Source organism: Dermacentor silvarum, chromosome 1, assembly GCF_013339745.2.
Source record: "Dermacentor silvarum isolate Dsil-2018 chromosome 1, BIME_Dsil_1.4, whole genome shotgun sequence".
Taxonomy (NCBI): domain Eukaryota; kingdom Metazoa; phylum Arthropoda; class Arachnida; order Ixodida; family Ixodidae; genus Dermacentor; species Dermacentor silvarum.
Window position 1 is genome coordinate 420,616,541 of NC_051154.1, and position 13,586 is coordinate 420,630,126.

Below are 13,586 nucleotides of genomic sequence, written 5' to 3' on the forward strand. Positions count from 1 at the left end.
ACCGACAGTGACAGGCGAGGCCTCGAGGTAAGCCCCCAGCTTTTTCTGCGGCATTGTGCAAGGCGGCCCCGCTGCCATGCGGCCACGTAATAATCTGCTCATCTTCGTTCTGCAGATCCTTGCCTTGTGCACAGCCCTTTCAACAGATGGATGGTCACCAGAAGACCTGCTGCCTGTGACACTCCAAATTTAAACCAGCGAGCGTAGGCCGGAATAGCGCTGCACAGATGGACTTTCTAATATTTGTTGGTTAGTTGAAGTTTAGATTTCCGGTGTTGTGAACTACACAGCCAAATCCACTGTGACAGGCGGGGCCTCGAGTTACGCCACCAGCTTTTTCTGCTGCATTGTGCAAGGCGGCCCAGCTGGCATGCGGCCACGTAATAATCTGCTCCTCTTCGTTCTGCAGATCCTTGCCTTGTGAACAGTTCTGTCAACAGACGGATGGTCACCAGAAGACCTGCTGCCTGTGACACTCCAAGTTGAAACCAGCGCGCGTCAGCCGGAGTACCACTGCACAGATGGACTTTCAAAGATTTCTTGGCCAGTTGAAATTTCGATTTCCGGTGTTGTGCACTACGCAGCCAAACCGACAGTGACAGGCGAGGCGTCGAGGTAAGCCCCCAGCTTTTTCTGCGGCATTGTGCAAGGCGGCCCCGCTGCCATGCGGCCACGTAATAATCTGCTCCTCTTCGTTCGGCAGATCCTTGCCTTGTGCAAAGTCCGGTCAACAGACGAATGGTCACCAAAAGACCTGCTGCCTGTGACACTCCATCTTGAAACCAGCGAGCGTAGGCCGGAGTACCGCTACACAGATGTACTTTCAAAGATTTGTTGGCCAGTTGAAGTTTCGATTTCCGGTGTTGTGAACTACACAGTCAAATCCACAGTGACAGGTGAGGCCTCGTGCTACGGCCTATTTTTTTCTGCGGCATTGGGCAAGGCGGCCCCGATGGCATGCAGCCACGTAATAATCTGCTCTTCTTCGTTCTGCAGATCCTTGCCTTGTGCACAATCCTGTCAAGAGACAGATGGTCACCTGAAGACCTGCTGCCTGTGACACTCCAAGTTGAAACCAGCGAGCGTTGGCCGGAATACCACTGCACAGATGGACTTTCTAATATTTGTTGGCCAGTTGAAGTTTAGATTTCCGGTGTTGTGAACTACGCAGCCAAATCCATTGTGACAGGCGGGGCCTCGAGCTACGCGCCAAGCTTTTTCCGCGGCATTGTGAAAGCCGGCCCCGCTGCCATGCGGCCACGTAATAATCTGCTCCTCTTCGTTCTGCAGATCCTTGCCTTGTGCACAGTCCTGTCAATATATGGATGGTCACCAGAAGGCCAGCTGCCTGTGACACTCCAAGATGAAACCAGCGAGCGTAGGCCTGAATACCGCTGCACAGATGGACTTTCGAAGATTTGTTGGCCAGTTGAAGTTTCGATTTCTGGTGTTGTGAACTACGCAGCCATATCCACAGTGACAGCCGAGGCCTCAAGATACGCACCCAGTTTTTTCTGCGGCATTGGGCAAGGCGGCCCCGCTGGCAGGCGGCCACGTAATAATCTGCTCCTCTTCGTTCTGCAGACCCTTGCCTTGTGCACAGTCTTGTCAACAGACGGATGGTCACCAGAAGACCTGCTGCCTGTGACACTCCAAGTTGAAACCAGCGAGCGTAGGCCGGAATACCGCTGCAAAGATGGACTTTCAAAGATTTGTTGGCCAGTTGAAGTTTCCATTTCCGGTGTTGTGAACAACGCAGCCAAATCCACAGTGACATGCGAGGCCTCGAGCTACGCACCCAGTTTTTTCTGTGGCATTGGGCAAGGCCGACCCGCTGGCATGTGACCACCTAATAATCTGCTCCTCTTCGTGCTGCAGATCCTTGCCTTATGCATGGACCTGTCAACAGACGGAAGGCAACCAGAAGACCTGCTGCCTGTGACACTCCAAGTTGAAACCAGCGCGCGTCGGCCGGAATACCACTGCACAGATGGATTTTCAAAGGTTTCTTGGCCAGTTAAAGTTTATATTTCCGGTGTTGTGAACTACGCAGCCAAACCGACAGTGACAGGCGAGGCCTGGAGGTACGCCCCTAGCTTTTTCTGCGGCATTGTGCAAGGCGGCCCCGCTGCCATGCGGCCACGTAATAATCTGCTCCTCTTCGTTCTGCAGATCCTTGCCTTGTGCACAGACCTTTCAACAGATGGATGGTCACCGGAAGACCTGCTGCCAGTGACACTACAAGTTTAAACCAGCGAGTGTAGGCCGGAATACCACTGCACAGATGGACTTTCAAAGATTTGTTGGCCAGTTGAAGTTTCGATTTCTGGTGTTGTGAACTACGCAGCCAAATCTACAAGTGACAGGCGAGGCCTCGAGATACGCACCCAGTTTTTTTCTGTGGCATTGGGCAAGGCCGACCCGCTGGCATGCGACCACCTAATAATCTGCTCCTCTTCGTGCTGCAGATCCTTGCCTTATGCATGGACCTGTCAACAGACGGAAGGCAACCAGAAGACCTGCTGCCTGTGACACTCCAAGTTGAAACCAGCGCGCGTCGGCCGGAATACCACTGCACAGATGGATTTTCAAAGGTTTTTTGGCCAGTTAAAGTTTATATTTCCGGTGTTGTGAACTACGCAGCCAAATCCACTGTGACAGGCGAGGCCTCGAGCTATGCCCTATTTTTTTCTGCGGCATTGGGCAAGGCGGCCCCGCTAGCATGCGGCCACGTAATAATCTGCTCCTCTTCGTTCTGCAGATCCTTGCCTTGTGCACTATCCTGTCAACAGACGGATGGTCACCTGAAGACCTGCTGCCTGTGATACTCCAAGTTGAAACCAGCGAGCGTAGGCCGGAATACCGCTGCACAGATGCACTTTCAAAGATTTGTTGGCCAGTTAAAGTTTGCATTTCCGGTGATGTGAACTACGCAGCCAAATGCACAGTTACAGGCGAGGCCTCGATTTACGCCCCCAGTTTTTTCTGCGGCATTGGGCAAGGCGGCCCCGCTGGCATGCGGCCACGTAATAATCTGCTCCTCTTCGTTCTGCAGATCCTTGCCTTGTGAACAGTTCTGTCAACAGACGGATGGTCACCAGAAGACCGGCTGCCTGTGACACTCCAAGTTGAAAACAGCGTGCGTCGGCCGGAGTACCACTGCACAGATGGACTTTCAAAGATTTCTTTGCCAGTTGAAGTTTCGATTTCCGGTGTTGTGCACTACGCAGCCAAACCGACAGTGACAGGCGAGGCCTGGAGGTACGCCCCTAGCTTTTTCTGCGGCATTGTGCAAGGCGGCCCCGCTGCCATGCGGCCACGTAATAATCTGCTCCTCTTCGTTCTGCAGATCCTTGCCTTGTGCACAGTCCTTTCAACAGATGGATGGTCACCGGAAGACCTGCTGCCTGTGACACTCCAAGTTTAAACCAGCGAGTGTAGGCCGGAATACCGCTGCACAGATGGACTTTCAAAGATTTGTTGGCCAGTTGAAGTTTCGATTTCTGGTGTTGTGAACTACGCAGCCAAATCTACAAGTGACAGGCGAGGCCTCGAGATACGCACCCAGTTTTTTCTGTGGCATTGGGCAAGGCCGACCCGCTGGCATGCGACCACCTAATAATCTGCTCCTCTTCGTGCTGCAGATCCTTGCCTTATGCATGGACCTGTCAACAGACGGAAGGCAACCAGAAGACCTGCTGCCTGTGACACTCCAAGTTGAAACCAGCGCGCGTCGGCCGGAATACCACTGCACAGATGGATTTTCAAAGGTTTCTTGGCCAGTTAAAGTTTATATTTCCGGTGTTGTGAACTACGCAGCCAAATCCACTGTGACAGGCGAGGCCTCGAGCTATGCCCTATTTTTTTCTGCGGCATTGGGCAAGGCGGCCCCGCTGGCATGCGGCCACGTAATAATCTGCTCCTCTTCGTTCTGCAGATCCTTGCCATGTGCACTATCCTGTCAACCAACGGATGGTCACCTGAAGACCTGCTGCCTGTGATACTCCAAGTTGAAACCAGCGAGCGTAGGCTGGAATACCGCTGCACAGATGCACTTTGAAAGATTTGTTGGCCAGTTAAAGTTTGCATTTCCGGTGATGTGAACTACACAGCCAAATCCACTGTGACAGGCGAGGCCTCGATTTACGCCCCCAGTTTTTTCTGTGGCATTGGGCAAGGCGGCCCCGCTGGCATGCGGCCAGGAAATAATCTGCTCCTCTTCGTTCTGCAGATCCTTGCCTTGTGAACAGTTCTGTCAACAGACGGATGGTCACCAGAAGACCGGCTGCCTGTGACACTCCAAGTTGTAACCAGCGTGCGTCGGCCGGAGTACCACTGCACAGATGGACTTTCAAAGATTTCTTTGCCAGTTGAAGTTTCGATTTCCGGTGTTGTGCACTACGCAGCCAAACCGACAGTGACAGGCGAGGCCTGGAGGTACGCCCCTAGCTTTTTCTGCGGCATTGTGCAAGGCGGCCCCGCTGCCATGCGGCCACGTAATAATCTGCTCCTCTTTGTTCTGCAGATCCTTGCCTTGTGCACAGTCCTTTCAACAGTTGGATGGTCACCAGAAGACCTGCTGCCTGTGACACTCCAAGTTTAAACCAGCGAGTGTAGGCCGGAATACCGCTGCACAGATGGACTTTCAAAGATTTGTTGGCCAGTTGAAGTTTCGATTTCTGGTGTTGTGAACTACGCAGCCAAATCTACAAGTGACAGGCGAGGCCTCGAGCTACGCACCCAGTTTTTTCTGCGGCATTGGGCAAGGCGGCCCCGCTAGCAGGCGGCCACGTGATAATCTGCTCCTCTTCGTTCTGCAGATCCTTGCCTTGTGCAAGGACCTGTAAAGTGACGGATGGCCACCGGAAGACCTACTGCCTGTGACACTCCAAGTTGAAACCAGTGAGCGTATGCCGGATTATCACTGCACAGATGGACTTTCAAAGATTTGTTGGCTAGTTGAAGTTTCTATTTCCGGTGTTGTGAACTACGCAGCCAAATCGACAGTGACAGGCGAGGCCTCGAGCTATGCCCCCAGATTTTTCTGCGGCATTGTGCAAGGCGGCTCCGTTACCACGCGGCCCTGTAATAATCTGCTCCTCTTCGTTCTGCAGACCCTTGCCTTGTGCACAGTCTTGTCAACAGACGGATGGTCACCAGAAGACCTGCTGCCTGTGACACTCCAAGTGTAAACCAGCGAGCGTAGGCCGGAATACCGCTGCACAGATGGACTTTCAAAGATTTGTTGGCCAGTTGAAGTTTCCATTTCCGGTGTTGTGAACAACGCAGCCAAATCCACCGTGACAGGCGAGGCCTCGAGCAACGTCTCCAGCTTTTTCTGCGGCATTGGGCAATGCGGCACCAGTGCCATGCGGCCACGTAATAATCTGCTCCACTTCGTTCTTCAGATCCTTGCCTTGTGCACGGACCTTAAACTGACCGATGGCCACCGGAAGACCTACTGCCTGTGACACTCCAAGTTGAAACCAGTGAGCGTATGCCGGAATATCACTGCACAGATGGATTTTCAAAGATTTGTTGGCCAGTAGAAGTTTAGATTTCCGGTGTTGTGAACTACGCAGCCAAATCGAAAGTGCCAGGCGAGGCCTCGAGCTGCGCCCCCAGCTTTTTCTGCGGCATTGTGCAAGGTGGTCCCGCTGCCGTGCGGCCACGTAATAATCTGCTCCTCTTCGTGCTGCAGATCCTTGCCTTATGCACAGTCCTGTCAACAGACGGATGGTCACCAGAAGACCTGCTGCCTGTGACACTCCAAGTGTAAACCAGCGAGCGTAGGCCGGAATACCGCTGCACAGATGGACTTTCTAATATTTGTTGGCGAGTTGAAGTGTCGATTTCCGGTGTTGTGAACTACGCAGCCAAATCCACAGTGACAGGTGAGGCCTCGAGATACGCCCCCAGTTTTTTCTGCGGCATTGTGAAAGCCGGCCCCGCTGGCATGCGGCCACGTAATAATCTGCTCCTCTTCGTTCTGCAGATCCTTGCCTTGTGCAAAGTCCGGTCAACAGACGAATGTTCACCAGAAGACCTGCTGCCTGTGACACTCCATCTTGAAACCAGCGAGCGTAGGCCGGAGTACCGCTACACAGATGTACTTTCAAAGATTTGTTGGCCAGTTGAAGTTTCGATTTCCGGTGTTGTGAACTACGCAGTCAAATCCACAGTGAAAGGTGAGGCCTCGTGCTACGGCCTATTTTTTTCGGCGGCATTGGGCAAGGCGGCCCCGCTGGCATGCAGCCACGTAATAATCTGCTCTTCTTCGTTCTGCAGATCCTTGCCTTGTGCACAATCCTGTCAAGAGACGGATGGTCACCTGAAGACCTGCTACCTTGGACACTCCAAGTTGAAACCAGCGAGCGTAGGCCGGAATACGGCTGCACAGATGGACTTTCAAAGATTTGTTGGCCAGTTGAAGTTTCCATTTCCGGTGTTGTGAACAACGCAGCCAAATCCACAGTGACAGGCGAGGCCTCGAGCTACGCACCCAGTTTTTTCTGTGGCATTGGGCAAGGCCGACCCGCTGGCATGCGGCCACGTAATAATCTGCTCCTCTTCGTGCTGCAGATCCTTGCCTTATGCATGGACCTGTCAACAGACGGAATGCAACCAGACGCCTGCTGCCTGTGACACTCCCTGATGAAACCAGCGAGAGTAGGCCGGAAATCCGCTGCACAGGTGGACTTTCTAATAATTGTTGGCCAGTTGAAGTTTAGATTTCCGGTGTTGTGAACTACGCAGCCAAATCCACTGTGACAGGCGGGGCCTGGAGCTACGCGCCCAGCTTTTTCTGCGGCATTGTGAAAGCCGGCCCCGCTGGCATGCGACCATGTAATAATCTGCTCCTCTTCATTCTGCATATCCTTGCCTTGTGCAAAGTCCGGTCAACAGACGGATGGTCACCTGAAGACCTGCTGCCTGTGACACTCCAAGTTGAAACCAAAGAGCGTAGGCCGGAATACCGCTGCACAGATGGACATTCAAAGATTTGTTGGCCAGTTGAAGTTTGCTTTTCCGGTGATGTGAACTACGCAGCCAAATCCACAGTTACAGGCGAGGCCTCGAGCTACGCACCCAGTTTTTTCTGCGGCATTGGGCAAGGCGGCCCAGCTGGCATGTGGCCACGTGATAATCTGCTCCTCTTCGTTCTGCAAATCCTTGCCTTGTGCACGGACCTGTAAACTGACGGATGGCCACCGGAAGACCTACTGCCTGTGACACACCAAGTTGAAAACCGTGAGCGTATGCCGGAATATCACTGCAAAGATATACTTTCAAAGATTTGTTGGCCAGTTGAAATTTAGATTTCCGGTGTTGTGAACTACGCAGCCAAATCCACTGTGACAGGCGGGGCCTGGAGCTACGCGCCCAGCTTTTTCTGCGGCATTGGGCAAGGCGGCCCCGCTGGCATGCGGCCACGTAATAATCTGCTCCACTTCGTTCTGCAGATCCTTGCTTGTGAACAGTTCTGTCAACAGACGGATGGTCACCAGAAGACCGGCTGCCTGTGACACTCCAAGTTGTAACCAGCACGCGTCGGCCGGAATACCAGTGCACAGTACTTTCAAAGATTTCTTGGGCAGTTGAAGTTTCGATTTGCGGTGTTGGGGACTTCGCAGCCAAATCGACAGTGACAGGCGAGGCCTCGAGCTTCGCCCATAGCTTTTTCTGCGGCATTCGGCTAGGCGGCACCGCTGGCATGTGGCCACGTGATAATCTGCTCCTCTTCGTTCTGCAAATCCTTGCCTTGTGCACGGACCTGTAAACTGACGGATGGCCACCGGAAGACCTACTGCCTGTGACACATCAAGTTGAAAACAGTGAGCGTATGCCGGAATATCCCTGCAAAGATATACTTTCAAAGATTTGTTGGCCAGTTGAAGTTTGCGTTTCCGGTGATGTGAACTACGCAGCCAAATCCACTGTGACAGGCGGGGCCTCGAGCTACGCGCCCAGCTTTTTCTGCGGCATTGTGCAAGGCGGCCCCGCTGCCATGCGGCCACGTAATAATCTGCTCATCTTCGTTCTGCAGATCCTTGCCTTGTGCACAGTCCTTTCAACAGATGGAGTGTCACCAGAAGACCTGCTGCCTGTGACACTCCAAATTTAAACCAGCGAGCGTAGGCCGGAATACCGCTGCACAGATGGACTTTCAAAGATTTGTTGGCCAGTTGAAGTTTCCATTTCCGGTGTTGTGAACTACGCAGCGAAATCCACAGTGACAGGCGAGGCCTCGAGCTACGCACCCAGTTTTTTCTGCGGCATTGGGCAAGGCGGCCCAGCTGGCATGTGGCCACGTAATAATCTGCTCCTCTTCGTCCTGCAGATCCTTGCCTTGTGAACAGTTCTGTCAACAGACGGATGGTCACCAGAAGACCTGCTGCCTGTGACACTCCAAGTTGAAACCAGCGCGCGTCGGCAGGAGTACCACTGCACAGATGGACTTTCAAAGATTTCTTGGCCAGTTGAAATTTCGATTTCCGGTGTTGTGCATTACCCAGCCAAACCGACAGTGACAGGCGAGGCCTCGAGGTAAGCCCCCAGCTTTTTCTGCGGCATTGTGCAATGCGGCCCCGCTGCCATGCGGCCACGTAATAATCTGCTCATCTTCGTTCTGCAGATCCTTGCCTTGTGCACAGCCCTTTCAACAGATGGATGGTCACCAGAAGACCTGCTGCCTGTGACACTCCAAATTTAAACCAGCGAGCGTAGGCCGGAATAGCGCTGCACAGATGGACTTTCTAATATTTGTTGGTTAGTTGAAGTTTAGATTTCCGGTGTTGTGAACTACACAGCCAAATCCACTGTGACAGGCGGGGCCTCGAGTTACGCCACCAGCTTTTTCTGCTGCATTGTGCAAGGCGGCCCAGCTGGCATGCGGCCACGTAATAATCTGCTCCTCTTCGTTCTGCAGATCCTTGCCTTGTGAACAGTTCTGTCAACAGACGGATGGTCACCAGAAGACCTGCTGCCTGTGACACTCCAAGTTGAAACCAGCGCGCGTCGGCCGGAGTACCACTGCACAGATGGACTTTCAAAGATTTCTTGGCCAGTTGAAATTTCGATTTCCGGTGTTGTGCACTACGCAGCCAAACCGACAGTGACAGGCGAGGCGTCGAGGTAAGCCCCCAGCTTTTTCTGCGGCATTGTGCAAGGCGGCCCCGCTGCCATGCGGCCACGTAATAATCTGCTCCTCTTCGTTCTGCAGATCCTTGCCTTGTGCAAAGTCCGGTCAACAGACGAATGGTCACCAGAAGACCTGCTGCCTGTGACACTCCATCTTGAAACCAGCGAGCGTAGGCCGGAGTACCGCTACACAGATGTACTTTCAAAGATTTGTTGGCCAGTTGAAGTTTCGATTTCCGGTGTTGTGAACTACGCAGTCAAATCCACAGTGACAGGTGAGGCCTCGTGCTACGGCCTATTTTTTTCTGCGGCATTGGGCAAGGCGGCCCCGATGGCATGCAGCCACGTAATAATCTGCTCTTCTTCGTTCTGCAGATCCTTGCCTTGTGCACAATCCTGTCAAGAGACAGATGGTCACCTGAAGACCTGCTGCCTGTGACACTCCAAGTTGAAACCAGCGAGCGTTGGCCGGAATACCACTGCACAGATGGACTTTCTAATATTTGTTGGCCAGTTGAAGTTTAGATTTCCGGTGTTGTGAACTACGCAGCCAAATCCACAGTGACAGGCGAGGCCTCGAGCTACGCACCCAGTTTTTTCTGTGGCATTGGGCAAGGCCGACCCGCTGGCATGCGACCACCTAATAATCTGCTCCTCTTCGTGCTGCAGATCCTTGCCTTATGCATGGACCTGTCAACAGACGGAAGGCAACCAGAAGACCTGCTGCCTGTGACACTCCAAGTTGAAACCAGCGCGCGTCGGCCGGAATACCACTGCACAGATGGATTTTCAAAGGTTTCTTGGCCAGTTAAAGTTTATATTTCCGGTGTTGTGAACTACGCAGCCAAATCCACTGTGACAGGCGAGGCCTCGAGCTATGCCCTATTTTTTTCTGCGGCATTGGGCAAGGCGGCCCCGCTGGCATGCGGCCACGTAATAATCTGCTCCTCTTCGTTCTGCAGATCCTTGCCTTGTGCACAGTCTTGTCAACAGACGGATGGTCACCAGAAGACCTGCTGCCTGTGACACTCCAAGTTGAAACCAGCGAGCGTAGGCCGGAATACCGCTTGCAAGATGGACTTTCAAAGATTTGTTGGCCAGTTGAAGTTTCCATTTCCGGTGTTGTGAACAACGCAGCCAAATCCACAGTGACAGGCGAGGCCTCGAGCTACGCACCCAGTTTTTTCTGTGGCATTGGGCAAGGCCGACCCGCTGGCATGCGACCACCTAATAATCTGCTCCTCTTCGTGCTGCAGATCCTTGCCTTATGCATGGACCTGTCAACAGACGGAAGGCAACCAGAAGACCTGCTGCCTGTGACACTCCAAGTTGAAACCAGCGAGCCTAGGCCGGAAAACTGCTGCACAGATGGATTTTCAAAGGTTTCTTGGCCAGTTAAAGTTTATATTTCCGGTGTTGTGAACTACGCAGCCAAATCCACTGTGACAGGCGAGGCCTCGAGCTATGCCCTATTTTTTTCTGCGGCATTGGGCAAGGCGGCCCCGCTGGCATGCGGCCACGTAATAATCTGCTCCTCTTCGTTCTGCAGATCCTTGCCTTGTGCACAGTCTTGTCAACAGACGGATGGTCACCAGAAGACCTGCTGCCTGTGACACTCCAAGTTGAAACCAGCGAGCGTAGGCCGGAATACCGCTTGCAAGATGGACTTTCAAAGATTTGTTGGCCAGTTGAAGTTCCCATATCCGGTGTTGTGAACTACGCAGCCAAATCGACCGTGACTGGCGAGGCCTCGAGCTACGTCTCCAGCTTTTTCTGCGGCATTGTACAAGGCGGCCCCGCTGGCATGAGGACACGTAATAATCTGCTCCTCTTCGTACTTCAGATCCTTGCCTTATGCATGGACCTGTCAACAGACGGAAGTCAACCAGAAGACCTGCTGCCTGTGACACTCCCTGATGAAACCAGCGAGCCTAGGCCGGAAAACTGCTGCACAGATGGACTTTCTAATATTTGTTGGCCAGTTGAAGTTTAGATTTCCGGTGTTGTGAACTACGCAGCCAAATCCACTGTGACAGGCGGGTCCTCAAGCTACGCGCCCAGCTTTTTCTGCGGCATTGTGCAAGGCGGCCCCGCTGGCACGCGGCCGTGTAATAATCTGCTCCTCTTCGTTCTGCAGACCCTTGCCTTGTGCACAGTCTTGTCAACAGATGGATGGTCACAAGAATACCTGGTGCCTGTGACACTCCAAGTTGAAACCAGTGAGCGTAGGCTGGAATACCGCTGCACAGATGGACTTTCAAAGATTTGTTGGCCAGTTGAAGTTTCCATTTCCGGTGTTGTGAACTACGGCACCAAATCCACTGTGACAGGCGGGGCCTCAAGCTACGCGCCCAGCTTTTTCTCCAGCATTGTGCAATGCGGCCCCGCTGGTATGCGGCCACATAATAATCTGCTCCTCTTCGTTCTGCAGATCCTTGCCTAGTGCACGGATCTGTAAACTGACCGATGGCCACCGGAAGACCTACTGCCTGTGACACTCCAAGTTGAAACCAGTGAGCGTATGCCGGAATATCACTGCACAGATGGACTTTCCAAAATTTGTTGGCCAGTAGAAGTTTCGATTTCCGGTGTTGTGAACTACGCAGCCAAATCGAAAGTGACAGGCGAGGCCTTGAGCTACGCCCCCAGCTTTTTCTGCGGCATTGTGCAAGGTGCCCCGCTGCCATGTGGCCACGTAATAATCTGCTCCTCTTCGTTCTGCAGATGTTTGCCTTGTGCACAGTCCTGTCAACAGATGGATGGTCACCAGAAGACCTGCTGCCTGTGACATTCCATGTTGAAACCAGCGAGCGTAGGCCGGAATACCGCTACACAGATGGACTTTCAAAGATTTGTTGGCCAGTTGAAGTTTCGATTTCCGGTGTTGTCAACTACGCAGCCAAATCCACAGTGACAGGTGAGGCCTCGAGCTACGCCCTATTTTTTTCTGCAGCATTGGGCAAGGCGGCCCCGCAGGCATGCGGCCACGTAGTAATCTGCTCCTGTTCGTTCTGCAGATCCTAGCCTTGTGCAAAATCCTGTAAACAGACGGATGGTCAGCTGAAGACCTGCTGCCTGTGACACTCCAAGTTGAAACCAGCGAGCGTAGGCCGGAATACCGCTGCACAGATGGACTTTCAAAGATTTGTTGGCCAGTTGAAGTTTGCATTTCCGGTGTAGTGAAGTACGCAGCCAAATCCACAGTGACAGGCGAGGTCTCGAGCTACACCCTCAGTTTTTTCTTCGGCATTGTGCAATGCGGCCCCGCTGGCATGCGGCCACATAATAATCTGCTCCTCTTCGTTCTGCAGATCCTTGCCTAGTGCACAGTCCTGTCAACAGACGGATGGTCACCACAACACCTGCTGGCTGTGACACTCCAAGTTGAAACCAGCGCACGTCGGCCGAAATACCACTTAACAGATGGATTTTCAAAGATTTGTTGGCCAGTAGAAGTTTAGATTTCCGGTATTGTGAACTACGCAGCCAAATCCACTGTGACTGGCGGGGCCTCGAGCTACGCGCCCAGCTTTTTCTGCGGCATTGTGAAAGCCGGCCGCGCTGCCACGCGGCAGTGTAATAATCTGCTCCTCTTCGTTCTGCAGACCCTTGCCTTGTGCACAGTCTTGTCAACAGACGGATGGTCACCAGAAGACCTGCTGCCTGTGACACTCCAAGTTGAAACCAGCGAGCGTAGGCCGGAATACCGCTGCACAGATGGACTTTCAAAGATTTGTTGGCCAGTTGAAGCTTCCATTTCCGGTGTTGTGAACTACGCAGCCAAATCCACAGTTACAGGCGAGGCCTCGAGCTACGCCTCCAGTTTTTTCTGCGGCATTGGGGAAGGCGGCCCCGCTGGCATGTGGCCATGTAATAATCTGCTCCTCTTCGTTTTGCAGATCCTTCCCTTGTGCACAGTCCTGTCAAAAGACGGATGGTCTCCAGAAGACCTGCTGCCTGTGACACTCCAAGTTGAAACCAGAGCGCGTAGGCCGGAATACCGCTGCACAGATGGACTTTCAAAGATTTGTTGGCCAGTTGAAGTTCCCATACCCGGTGTTGTGAACTACGCAGCCAAATCCACAGTGACAGGCGAGGCCTCGAGCTGCGCCCCCAGCTTTTTCTGCGGAATTATGAAAAGCGGCCCCGCTGGCATGCGGTCACGTAATAATCTGCTCCTCTTCGTACTGCAGATCCTTGCCTTATGCATGGACCTGTCAACAGACGGAAGGCAACCAGAAGACCTGCTGCATGTGACACTCCCTGATGAAACCAGCGAGCGTAGGCCGGAAAACCGCTGCACAGATGAACTTTCTAATATTTGTTGGCCAGTTGAAGTTTAGATTTCCGGTGTTGTGAACTACGCAGCCAAATCCATTGTGACAGGCGGGGCCTCGAGCTACGCGCCCAGCTTTTTCCGCGGCATTGTGGAAGGCGGCCCCGCT